Genomic DNA, 13,888 nt, shown 5'->3' with positions numbered 1-13,888 from the left:
GTGTTTTAACGCTACTGGATGGCTCAACCAACAAGCAGGACAAACGCCGTTGTATTTATCAAAACAGCTTGGACACGCGGAATGTTCGAATGCACATTGTTTCATAACGAGCAAGAGATAGTCAATGTTACTGTAGCCACCGCACCAATGACAAGCTCTGAAACGTTTTCCGAGTCTCTTATCATACGAAATACATTTTGAGTTTTTTTTACCGTTGTTGTGAGCCATACTTTAAGGTTCAAAAATATTTCACTAATATAGTGTCAAGTCAATTTCATTCAGTTTATGTAATTCAAATGTTTTGACAACAGTAACATGGCAAGTCTTAACCGTTGGTGACACAATAAACTATTGTCTATATTTGCTGCGTTTTACACATTTACGAAAACACAAGACAAAGAATATTTCATTTTTTCATGTTTATTTTACAATTGAATCGTTATCTACAAAAACTTGAAACATCATAACACACTAAATGTCTCCAAAGTCCTGATACTCAGAGTCCCCAGGTTCATTGTTATAAGTATGGTTTTATCGTTTCCCACATATAGCCTATGTGCTTCAACAGAAAATCGTCTAGAATCTCAGGTTCAGCATAATCGTTTGAACTGTGTCTCAGTGCTGTCCTCGCTTCTTCCGTCTCACAATACTTGATCTCTCTGTACATTTCAACGCATCTCCTGATCTGGTCTGCCTCATATTTTGACTCCTGAATATTGTATATTTGTTCAAGTATTTTCGCAACTTTATCATGATCCAAAGGGGAAGCCGGCGAAGAATTTTCAAGATCATCGCTAAAATTCCCATCCTCGATATCGTCATCATCTGAAAGGACAACAGCTGTAGCTTCATCTTTTCCTTCCCATGCCTTGAACCTCTTCCTTATCGGGCTAGCAGGTGGAGTAAGAACGTCTGCTTTTACTTTTACTGCGCTGAATTCTTTCTCATCCATGCTCACATCCATACAAGACTCTGCCGCATCTCGCAAATAGTCTTCTGCCATTGCTTGTAGTTTTTCGTCTTCAGTTGAGTAGTGCTGAGGAGATGATTTGCTTGACATGTTGTAGATTGTAGATTGTTTGTAACCAGTGCACAATTTGGAGACCTTATAATAGCAAAAAAATAATTCATCGATATTATTCATCGTCAAAACTTTCATATTGGTTTTATGTTCATTTATTTCAAATAGAAGCACATTGTAGCTTTTTGCATAAATATCAAACAAGATCCATACAGTCATTGTCCTTGTCAAACATACCAACTCTCATCGATTCGGTTTGCTGGGGGGAGGTATTGCTGTATTCTATTTTCTGTCTTTTTACAATGTTATCCATCTCACCATTTTCCACTTTTCTTTTCATTCCCGCATTGGAACTGGAATCGTTTAAATCCATCTGCGGTTTGAACATTTCATAATAATTCATGAACATTTCCTTATCCAACATATCAACACTCATCGATTCGGTTTGTTGCGGTAAGGTATTGCTGTTGTCTGATTTCTGTGTTTTTACGGTGTTAGCCAGCTCATCCATCTCACAGTTCATGGCATTGGAATCATTCAAATCCATCTTCTGTCTGTACAATTTACAGTCGTCGCACTGGCAGTCCTCAACTTCGTAAAACTTACAGTCATAATAATTCAATCTGAAAAACTTACAGTCGTCACACTGGCAGTTGTTTGTCATGATCTCTTTGCAGTTTGGTTTTGCCATGATCTCTTTGCAGTTTGGCTTTGCAGTATTTTGCAATGTTTTGCAGTATTTTGCTTTTATACCAATTAGAGCTTTGCATTACAAAAAGGCGAACATCAACACGTCACTTTTGAACTTTTCCCTTGTGCTTTTCTTAATGGTGGCGAGGTAATCATGCCTCATCTCTCTCAATAACCAGTCGTTAGTTTCTATTTTACCCAATTTCTTGTAGTATCGTTTCCTTTCCTTAATGTGTGCTAACGCAACTGGATGGTTCAACCAACAAGCAGGACAAGAGCCATTGTATTTATCGAAACAGCTTGGACACGCGGAATGTTCGAACACACAGTTTTTCATAACGAGTAGGAGATAGTCAATGTTACTGTAACCACCACACCACTCACAACATCGAAAACGTTTTCCGAATCTCTTATCATACGAATATTTTGACGTGTTTAACATGTTTGACATGTTTGACATGTTTGGATCTGTATCGGCTGTATCGGCTGTCATAGTGTATGTTTGTGTGTTTGTATGTGTGCATGAGTTCTTTGTAGCCACCACAAATAATGGAATACAGAAAACGGGGGTGAAAATAAGGGGGGGGGGATTTTCAACAAGGGGGGGGGGCCTTTTCTATCAGCCTATTTCCCCAAGTCCATTCCATTTCCATTTTCATTTTTCAAACATCAAAACAAAACTTCACAGTTTGCTATGTGTAAACGCGCAGTTGACTGTGGTTTGGTCCCATCCGATGTAGCCATTTAATGTCATCACAATAGAGCCTGTACTCTGCCTGTGATTTTCTTCCGACATATGGAACAATTTGACAGGATGTTGGCACACACTCTGCAGCAAAACAGATGCCCACAAGGCAAAAGTACCATGTCTACGAGACCGTCAAAACAAATTTTGCACTGTCTTCGTTCATCAAGGTTTGTGTCTTGTTCATGGTTTTCAGATGGTCCGTGCTTTACATTCGTTTCGAGCAAAATGTTACAAATGTCATTGATTTCATAACTCTTTTCACTGCCGTATGTTCTGCGAAAGACCAGTTTGGCGTTACTAATATCCTCGATGCGAAACCCAAATTCAAGTAGGATTTTGTCAATATTTTGTTGTTCTGAAATGCATACCAGAGGTACATTTCTTGTTTCAAATCCAGCAGCAAAGGGACATTCTGGGCTGAAACGATAATGAACATTTGGGATTCGGTCTTCTGGCTTCCAGTCAGAAAAACATTTTCGACAAAACACACACTGAACGCGATCCCCAGTGTGTTGGTAAATGAATCCATTTTTTGCCAACTCTTCTTGACTTATCACAGATTTCCAATCTCTATACGTTTCGAGTCGTGCTGACTCGCTGAAAAATTGTCTGTAAAAGGGATCAGGATCATATGCATCGTCATCTTCTTCGTTAATAAGATCTTCAGATTCCATGTTATGTGTTAACTTACAATTGGGGAAAAAACGTGCATGTTCATTTTCTGGGACTTCTCCTCGCTCCCACGAGTGTAAATGATTTCCGCAAAAATAACAAGTTACTTCATCACGAAAACCGGTAAAAAACAATCCTGCTTTTGCCAAGTCAACTGGATCAATGAAATCGATCGACCAAGCACTATATGTTGCTAATCGAGCAGTGAAATTATCATATTCTTGATGTTTTGGAATCGATACTTGTTTGAAAGAATACTCCATTGTAACAAATGATACGTTCTGTTTAAAGCCATATATATATATAGTGTTATTTTTCTCTCTTCATCATCTGATAATGAGACAAAACCGAAATATCAGGTTTATTGGTTTATTATGTTTGAAAATCACAAACAATGGAAAAAACAACAAATTTGTGAATAATATCAAAGCCATGGAAATTTATCAGGGTATGAACCTCCTACTTTGCGTAGAGCAATGTGCTCTGCGAGTTGACTGATTGATTGAGGATAGTCAGGTTGTTGAGCCTTAAGCTTCCGTGATTCTTTATATGCTTTTTTCATATCGAGATATTGGTACAGATACTTCAATTGACACATACGATTGACAATCCATTCTGGAGTTTGATCTTTGATTTCCCCTCTGATATACCTCTGACAGAGAGTACTGTCGTCTCGGAGCTCGAGGCCACTCTGAGATAAAAGATATCTCAGATGTGAATGTCTCTGTTCTTGTCTCTGTTGTGATTTAGCTTGGCGGATAGCGATGCGTTTTTCTCGTTTATGCTTTAATATTTTCAAGATCTCGGTCGGGTCATCAGAACCATATTTCTTACTCACTATTCCCTGTATATCATCTCGATTGTATAGTTTTTGTGTCGCGGACTTGACGAATGGTACTTTTAAAAGGTCTGTCACAGAAAGGAAAAAGTCTTGTTTAGCTTTGGTAGCACACACATATTTATCATCATCGAACTTAGGCTTCAACGATTTTACATTTGTTTTCACCTCGGACGTGCGAACTTCATTTTGTCTCTTTTCCCTTTGAGGTAATTTACTATTTTCAAATATCACTAATCCTCCATTGCTACAATGCATTTTGCTCTTCACTGGTGTTTCCTCCGCTGGTTCGATATGTGCTTTATCTCCTACATCTCTTTTGACGCCAGTGAAGGTTTTTCCGCTTCCCTGGTAGTAAATATAACCTCGTAACCGTACTTCATTATCTCCAATTACTTTGCAAATGATGATATATTTACATTTAATATCTTTTAGTTTTTTTAAATCATCTTCGTTGTAATCGTTCATTGTAAAGCAATATCCTCTTTTTTGTGTCATTCTGATTACAATTGACAATCAAAAGCAATTGCACTAACCTTACATACCATTTCTGTTAAATACTTTTTGAAAAAACAAACATAATTCATATCATAATTTATTTCACACCAATGTGACACTTTAGCATTTGTCATACATTTCACTCTATTATTTGACATTCCAAATGATGAATGTAAAATCGAATAATGACACTGAACATATATCATTTATTGCTCTTTATTTATTGTCTAACCAAATACTAAGTGACAAATCGATTCATGATACTGAGCATTTGTCATACATTTCACTCTATTATTTGTCAAAACAAAAGATGAATGTCAAATTATTTACAGATGCTAAGCAGTTTATCATACATTTCACTATTATTATTTGTCAAACCAAAAGATGAACGTCAAATTATTTGAAGATGCTAAGCATCTTATCATACATTTTACTCTTTTTATGACAAATCGACTCACAAATTTAAGCAAACCAGGTGACGATGTACAAATAATTTAGAGTGACGAGCTTTTTGGTTACCTCGCCCAGCCCAACTGAAAGACTTAAAGTATATCTATAAGTCTTTTAGTTTGGTCGGGCGAGCGAGCCAAAATCTCGTCATCCCAAAATATTTGTACATCGTCACTTTGTGTGCTTAATTTTGAGATTCAAATAAATCGTTCTAAATTCAATGTAAAAAAAAGTTTCATAAGGGGGGTACTCAGCGTGAAAAAACTACATCGCTTAAACGCAAATGCGCTTTGGTAAGTATATAGCTAAAAAACGAATGCGCTATGGTGAAAATCCAAAGTCAAAAATTTTGAAAAATTTGAAAAGTTGTCAAATAAATCATAATTTTAAGCACTGTGTTTGTGTTGTGCTCTATCATTTGTAAATCAAAACTGAGAGAATGGTTAATATGTTTTGAGACTAAGTATTTACAACACACTGCAAGTAAATCATCCAATATGAATAGAGTATTCGTCCATTTGTAGATCAACTTGAAAAAATGTCCAAATGTAAACCATCACAACTCATTGATGTTTCACTTTATTTTTTGTCATGCCAAATAGCCACAGATTGTCTCATAATTATCAATATGAAGATTTTATTTGTTTTCAAATCTTGTGTGAACGCCAGTTTCATGGACTTGACACAATGAGTCAAATCTTTGAAAATAAAAATGGAATATGAACATTTTGCATTTCATGAAATTTTCATCTCCTAGAAAAAACATGCAAATTCTTCATAAAAACATCAAATGAATGAAAGCAATATGACGATTTTACTTGTTTTCAAATCTTGTGTGAACGCCAGTTTCATTATTTTTGTACACAATGAGTAAAATCTTTGAGAATAAAAATTGAATATGAACATTTTGCATTTCATGAAATTTTCATCTCCTGGAAAAAACATGCAGATCATCAAGGTTTATTTGACAGAAAATAGAATGAGATACCATTCATTTGTGAAAATTAAGAAATCGTCGCGAATGAATAAATCATTTTTTCATTTGTCAAACCAAATGCTAAGTGTCAAATAGATTCATGACATTTAGCATTTCTCATACATTTCACTCTATTATTTGTCAAACCAAAAGATGAACGTCAAATTATTTGAAGATGCTAAGCAATTTATCATACATTTCACTCTTATTATTTGTCAAACCAAAAGATGAATGTCAAATTATTTGAAGATGCTAAGCATCTTATCATACATTTTACTCTTTTTATGACAAATCGACTCACAAATTTAAGCAAACCAGGTGACGATGTACAAATAATTTAGGGTGACGAGCTTTTTGGTTACCTCGCCCAGCCCAACTGAAAGACTTAAAGTATATCTATAAGTCTTTTAGTTTGGTCGGGCGAGCGAGCCAAAATCTCGTCATCCCAAAATATTTGTACATCGTTACTTTGTGTGCTTAATTTTGAGATTCAAATAAATCGTTCTAAATTCAATGTAAAAAAAAGTTTCATAAGGGGGGTACTCAGCGTGAAAAAACTACATCGCTTAAACGCAAATGCGCTTTGGTAAGTATATAGCTAAAAAACGAATGCGCTATGGTGAAAATCCAAAGTCAAAAATTTTGAAAAATTTGAAAAGTTGTCAAATAAATCATAATTTTAAGCACTGTGTTTGTGTTGTGCTCTATCATTTGTAAATCAAAACTGAGAGAATGGTTAATATGTTTTGAGACTAAGTATTTACAACACACTGCAAGTAAATCATCCAATATGAATAGAGTATTCGTCCATTTGTAGATCAACTTGAAAAAATGTTCAAATGTAAACCATCACAACTCATTGATGTTTCACTTTATTTTTTGTCATGCCAAATAGCCACAGATTTCTCATAATTATCAATATGAAGATTTTATTTGTTTTCAAATCTTGTGTGAACGCCAGTTTCATGGACTTGACACAATGAGTAAAATCTTTGAAAATAAAAATGGAATATGAACATTTTGCATTTCATGAAATTTTCATCTCCTAGAAAAAACATGCAAATTCTTCATAAAAACATCAAATGAATGAAAGCAATATGACGATTTTACTTGTTTTCAAATCTTGTGTGAACGCCAGTTTCATTGACATGACACAATGAGTAAAATCTTTGAGAATGTAAATTGAATATGAACATTTTGCATTTCATGAAATTTTCATCTCCTAGAAAAAAAATCAAAGGACTGAAAGCAATATGACGATTTTATTTGTTTTCAAATCTTGTGTGAACGCCAGTTTCATGGACTTGACACAATGAGTAAAATCTTTGAAAATAAAAATGGAATATGAACATTTTGCATTTCATGAAATTTTCATCTCCTGGAAAAAACATGCAGATCATTAAGGTTTATTTGACAGAAAATAGAATGAGATACCATTCATTTGTGAAAATTAGGAAATCGTCGCGAATGAATAAATCATTTTTTCATTAGTAAAACGAATTGATGAATATCAAAGCGATTCATGATACTGAGCATTTATCAAACAGTTCACTTTATTATTTGTCAAACCAAATGCTAAGTGTCAAATCGATTCATGACATTTAGCAGTTCTCATACATTTCACTCTATTATTTGTCAAACCAAAAGATGAACGTCAAATTATTTGAAGATGCTAAGCAGTTTATCATACATTTCACTCTTATTATGACAAATCGACTCACAAATTTAAGCAAACCAGGTGACGATGTACAAATAATTTAGGGTGACGAGCTTTTTGGTTACCTCGCCCAGCCCAACTGAAAGACATAAAGTATATCTATATGTCTTTTAGTTTGGTCGGGCGAGCGAGCCAAAATCTCGTCATCCCAAAATATTTGTACATCGTCACTTTGTGTGCTTAATTTTGAGATTCAAATAAATCGTTCTAAATTCAATGTAAAAAAAAGTTTCATAAGGGGGGTACTCAGCGTGAAAAAACTACATCGCTTAAACGCAAATGCGCTTTGGTAAGTATATAGCTAAAAAACGAATGCGCTATGGTGAAAATCCAAAGTCAAAAATTTTGAAAAAATTGAAAAGTTGTCAAATAAATCATAATTTTAAGCACTGTGTTTGTGTTGTGCTCTATCATTTGTAAATCAAAACTGAGAGAATGGTTAATATGTTTTGAGACAAAGCATTTACAACACACTGCATACACGATGTACAAACATTTTATTCATAAAAAAGTAAAACACATAATTCACCCAACAACTCCTCAGTCAAAAATGTAGCTTGAGTCCTTTGTAATTGATGTTACTATTGCAACAAAAACCATCCTTGCAGAAGCGGTTGGTCGTGTAGGTTTGTAGTCCATATTTTGATTGAAATAAAACACATAATTGGTGTTTCGAAGTATCAATGTAGCAATCTCGGTAAGTCCATGTATCATTTGCAATATCTTTTATAACTGTGTTCAATTCAGCACACTTTAGAAGTCTGTTTGATTGATCAGATCTATACAAATTATCTCTCTGAGATTTTATCGCAAGAAGTGCTTGTTCATGAATGTCCTGTATTCGTCGATCTAAAAAGTGTACCATATTTGTAGGGTAGAGTTCACTTCCAAACCGCTGCAGTAAATGTTGGGCAATTTTCAATCTTGAGAAGACGCTGAATTTTGTAAGGAAGTCGAGTTTGATTACCGAATAATAGGCTGTGGCTGCCATGTCAGCTGTACATCTATCGGAAAAAAATATCTTGTTTGCGTATCCCTTATGTAAATGATCCCGCTCACTAACATATTCCTCAGCTAGGAGAAAATCTGAATCGTATCCATCGTTATGAAATTTGATTCTGACAATTTTCTGTGTCAACGCACTGTCAAGCGTAATTTCGATGGATTTCACATGTGTTGGTGTAAATTCTATGGGTACAAAGTGTTCCTGGCGCATTTCAACCAGAAATTCATATCGCATATCACCGTGTTCGTTTACGATATTGGCAATCTCAGAAGATTGAATTTCCTTAGGTAAGGTATAATCGCTAAATATGTGATATACCATATCTTCGATAGGAATGTGTCGTTCTTGATTAAAGTGTCTGGCTAACATAATGTCAATAAAAGTAACGATACAAAGTAATTCTGCAAGCATTTATTTTTTCAAAAATAATACAATAATCTTATCGGAATAGTAGCTCTGGGCAAGTTAATTCAATTGCCATAGCAAGAATGTCTACAGTTGATTTTCCGTCTAAGGATTCATCAAATAAGTCTAACCACCATTTGTTGTCATCATCCCGGTTACCACAATATTGTGTGTCATTGTCGTTTAAGTCATTTTCGGAATGTTCCACGCACTCCTTCTTTATGTGTGTGTGGTTCGCAGTATCCGACGAATACTCTGCTAACATCTGAATTACCGATTGTTCAAGAGGAATTTCTGTGTTTAGCGAGGTAGCGTTATTTAGCCATTTCTTCTCCTGGGTACCACAATCTTGTATGTCATTGTCATTTGAGTCATTTTCGCAATGTTCCACGCACTCCTTCTTTATGTTTGTTTTAGTCGCAGAATTCGACGAATCTTCTGCTAACATCTCAATCACCGATTGTTCAACAGGAATTTCTGTTTCTAGCGTGATAGCATTTTTTCGCCATCTCTTTGGTAGTTTGGATTGATCTCGTGGCGCTTCCACATGCTTTCGTTTTCTGTTGGGTTTAGCATTCGATAATATTCCTTTGCCGTCATTTATAAGTTGCGTTTCCAGAGTAAGCGCATCTTGGAACTGTGCAAACATTGGGTGTAGTGCAAACAAACACTCAAGTGCTTGGCAAAGGTTTGAGTGAAGACATCCAAACAAAGGCTTCACAACCATGCCACTATTTTCTATAACCTGAAGGCGAATTCCTATCCGACTTAGTATTCCACTAGTTTGAATCTTCCTGAATGCATATGTTAGCTCTTTCTGTGTGCATACAAGATGAAAATTTTTACTGGGTAAAATGTTTTTTTCGATGCATAACATCTATGATGTCCGATTCTGTACAGTTCAGTGTCCTTATCAGAGCGACGAAATATGTGTTTAGGCGAAGTCTGATCTGAGTTCTCTCCAGAGATTGGTTGTTTGATTTAACTCCATAAATCCTACTGTAGTCTTCAAGGGCTGCGAACTCGGTTACTGGTATGATGCAAATTGGAATGCTCGTTCGCACCTCTTTGTCTACCCTTCTGCTCAGATTTGTATTTTCCAGAGTGTCTGTGAGTTTGCTGAAATCCATTGGAGAAAGCTTCTTCAAAATGTTGAAATACGACCAGTCACTTTGTTCGTTCTTGAATATTTCATCTATGTATTTTTCAAAGGCTTCCAAGGTAGGTTCTGTCAAAAAGAGATGCTGGGCTGTTGGGATGTAGTCCAAAAAATCATATGGACTGTTCGTTATCGACGTGAATCGAAAACCTTCGATATCGGTGAAAGGACATGTTACATTGAACATGTTTTTTCGTTGATGGCCAGCCCCTTCAAAGTTTCTTTTCTTTCGTATAAATGTTTCACACAAAGCATGTAGGTCTGGGTTGACAAGTTGAAAAGTCATCGTGAAATGAACAAAAATAATGAATGTGTCGCCCTTATATACTCAAAAATGCATGCGCGCGCACCAATCAAATGTTATACATATAGTCGTACAAACAAATCAACCATTAAAATGATGTCATTTGCTACACATACTTCAATCGTCACGCTTGACAACAAAACCAAACAATCTTTAATTGACGAAATTGATTATCTTAATTTAGGTAAAAGCATATCAGCTAAAAAATGGATCTGTGTTTTATGTAAGAAAAGTGAAGTCAACGTATTCTGTAAGAAATGTCGTTATAGATTCGCCTGCCGATATTGTTTTTTAAATTCTATGTTGAAGGGTGAGACATTTACTTGTAACACATGTAAGGATTCATCAGGGCTTTTTATAATGCAACACGGAATGATTCTGAAGAATATATTTATGAAGGTACAAGATACAATCTAGCAAAGATAAAAATGTCAGCAGAAAGCCAAATTGATCTAGCTTATTTTTGTAACCAATCATTTGAAAATGCTGAAAACTTCAAGTTTGAAATGTCGAATGAACAACAACCACAATATGTTGCTGTACCGATTCCTGATGAAAGCCATTCCGTTAGTCAACAAACAGTTGAACAGACAAAGCGTAAGAAAAAACCAACCACTGGACGGGCCATTAAGAAACCTAAAACCGATGATATCTCAGCACATTTTACACCCGAAATCGGCAATCCAGAGTCGATGCAATCTCAACAGTTTGCTCAAGATCAACAACTGTATCAACTACATAACGAATATTTGAAAAAAATACAGTCCTTGACGCCGGAGAACAATCAACTGACATCGGAAATCATAAAGATGATAAAAGAATTGCGAGATAAACTTAAATTTTCATGCTGTCAGATTTGTAAGAAAACACCAGATACGAATCCACTAAGACTCATGGGTGAAAAATGTGGACACAAGTTTTGTTGTGGTCCGTGTGCGAGTGAATATCTGAAACAAATGCTTTCTGAAAAGGATCATATATGTATTGTTTGTAGACAGGAAAGCAAAATAGTATGTTGTAAATGATTTCCAGTTTACAATTTCAATTACGATGTGTAAATAAATTGAGTTTAACAGTTTTATGCTTTGTTATCAATATCTGTAATTTGAATGGCCTGAAGGTTCTTGTTCAAAGTACTTGTTTGTGTAAGCGCGTACAGACAAAGTTGTCCCGCAGATGGAACAATATAGTGAGCTTCTAAATCTTCTGCATACTGGATAATCTGACTCTCTCTCCATTGGTTTGTCGCGTCGAAATAAAGTTGATTTTCGGCTAATCGTTTAGTGACTTTAAAGTCTCGAACTGTCCGATTTATATCATACTGAAATTTCAAACGACCGTTAGCTGTTGTTTGATATAAATGACTCGCTTGCGGGGTATTATTGTGACTTAAAACGACAAAAATCTTTTCATCACCATTTTCGGTCTGAAGGGAAATTGCGACATGTTCTAAAGAAGTTGTTCTTAGTGTTGTTACCATGCTTTGAACCTTTAGCCATCGGTTTTCTCTTACACTATAAACTTGAGATGTATCAACATCAACAAGGTAGCAATGCTGTTTTTGATCGAGAACAATAGTAGGTTTCTTTAGTGATTTTGATGGTTTAGAAAGTGCTTTGTAATGAATAAACTGAGTGTAGTCAAACACATTCATTAGATAAGCAATTTGATGGTTTCCATCTCTTAGTCCAGAGTAAAAAAATATTGTTTTTCCCACAAACAACATTTGTTCCGCACATGACAGTTCATCTTTTAGTCGATTGTTGAGTTCTAGTGGGATCCCATTCTAGATTTATCAGTTTTAGGACCTGTAAATATTTTGAAACTTTTACTTTTCTTACAAAAGCTTATCACTGACAATGGAAAATGTCTCTTGAAAGCAAAACGATCTCTTGTCTCACTCTCCCCTTTCAGTTATAACAGTCAAATCCTCAGTTTACCAGAACGTATTTTGTTTTGGATTCGATCACATTCTCTATTATTTCCCCGAGCTTAATATCGTATGATTTGAGATTCAAAAGTTTCTGATCGGTGCAGATATGACATACATTAATGAAGTGACGAAATAACTCGTTGCGGAATCTCGCAGTGTCCTCGCTAAGCTCTTCTAGAAACTTTAAAAGGATATCACACTACTTTGCATTCCTTACCCTTATAATCATCATCTCTAGTAACCAATAGGCGTTGTATTTGCATGCAAAGTTAAAACAGATAAACATCAATGTCACAAATCTCTAGATCATATGCCTTTTCAGTTACAAGACATCGATAGTTTGTTGAAAGTATTTTCATCGTAGCTTACATTGAAAGGTTCTTGGGTCACAACATCGCGACAAAATTCAGCAGAAAATGTGTCCTAATTCATCAATGGTGCATGTAAAACTAAATCCATCTTCGCTGTGGACGAGTCGTGTATTTTCATTTAGAATACATTTGTGCTTAAGTTGACACCGTCAAATTTTGTCACCCTCTATGTATCCTCCATCCTTGAACAAAACAAACCCCGAGCATTTTGTTTTTCTCGGTTCAATACATTAGGTGGGGATGTAACGGGATATGTAAAGAGGTAAATAGGAACACCAAAGTACAGCGCCAAAGCTTTCATCTCTAGAAACCATTGGATGTTCTGTCATACTCGTTTGAGTGTGTTTCATTATGTAACTAGTCCGTCGAGGTATGTTTGGGTCGTAGAAAAACAGTCTTTTATTCAAGTATATCCTTAAACCGTAACATAGCTTTGAATGTTACATCCCGTATCCTCATGTGATAATTTTGATGTTCAAACAATAGGTAAGAGATACTTCTGTACAGTGTATTTCCGTCCCTTTTCATTGGAACAGGATAAAAACAATTACTTCCATGTCTGTAACATGTGATTGTAAGAGATTTATTTCGTCTTGCATTTGAGTTCTTTCTGAAGTTTAGTGACAAGTTTCTTTCTTGTTTCGTAATCCACCAAGCCAACTTGATTACTCTGTTGCCTGTTTGATGGTCGAAAGGACTTCAACTATATCGTCCGGTCCTTCATTGACATTGTTCTGCATCCGTTCATCGTTTGTACGTTTACGTTTGTAATTTTAGTATTGGGCCATTTTTTTTTTGAACATTGCAAATAATTGGAATGTAATAATAAAATTTCATTAATTTATTACCATAAAGTGGATAAAAGAAAACTCGCTTTAGAGATAGTAATATTTCGTTATGGATCACCAACTAAAAAGAACAAGAAAAATGTCTGAAACGGAGGCACCTCCAGCAAGAAAGTAAAATATGATTTTCAGCAGCAGCTGAAAGAAGAAGAGAACCTATTGTAAGAAACATAGCAAAAGTGGTTTTTATACAAAACGCCTAAACAATTCGGCGCCTCGACGAGTGGTGTGAACGAGTCGGAATCCCAAGGAAGG

Source organism: Mya arenaria, chromosome 12, assembly GCF_026914265.1.
Source record: "Mya arenaria isolate MELC-2E11 chromosome 12, ASM2691426v1".
Taxonomy (NCBI): domain Eukaryota; kingdom Metazoa; phylum Mollusca; class Bivalvia; order Myida; family Myidae; genus Mya; species Mya arenaria.
The sequence above is the reverse complement of the archived record's forward strand: the minus strand, read 5'-3'. Positions refer to the sequence as shown.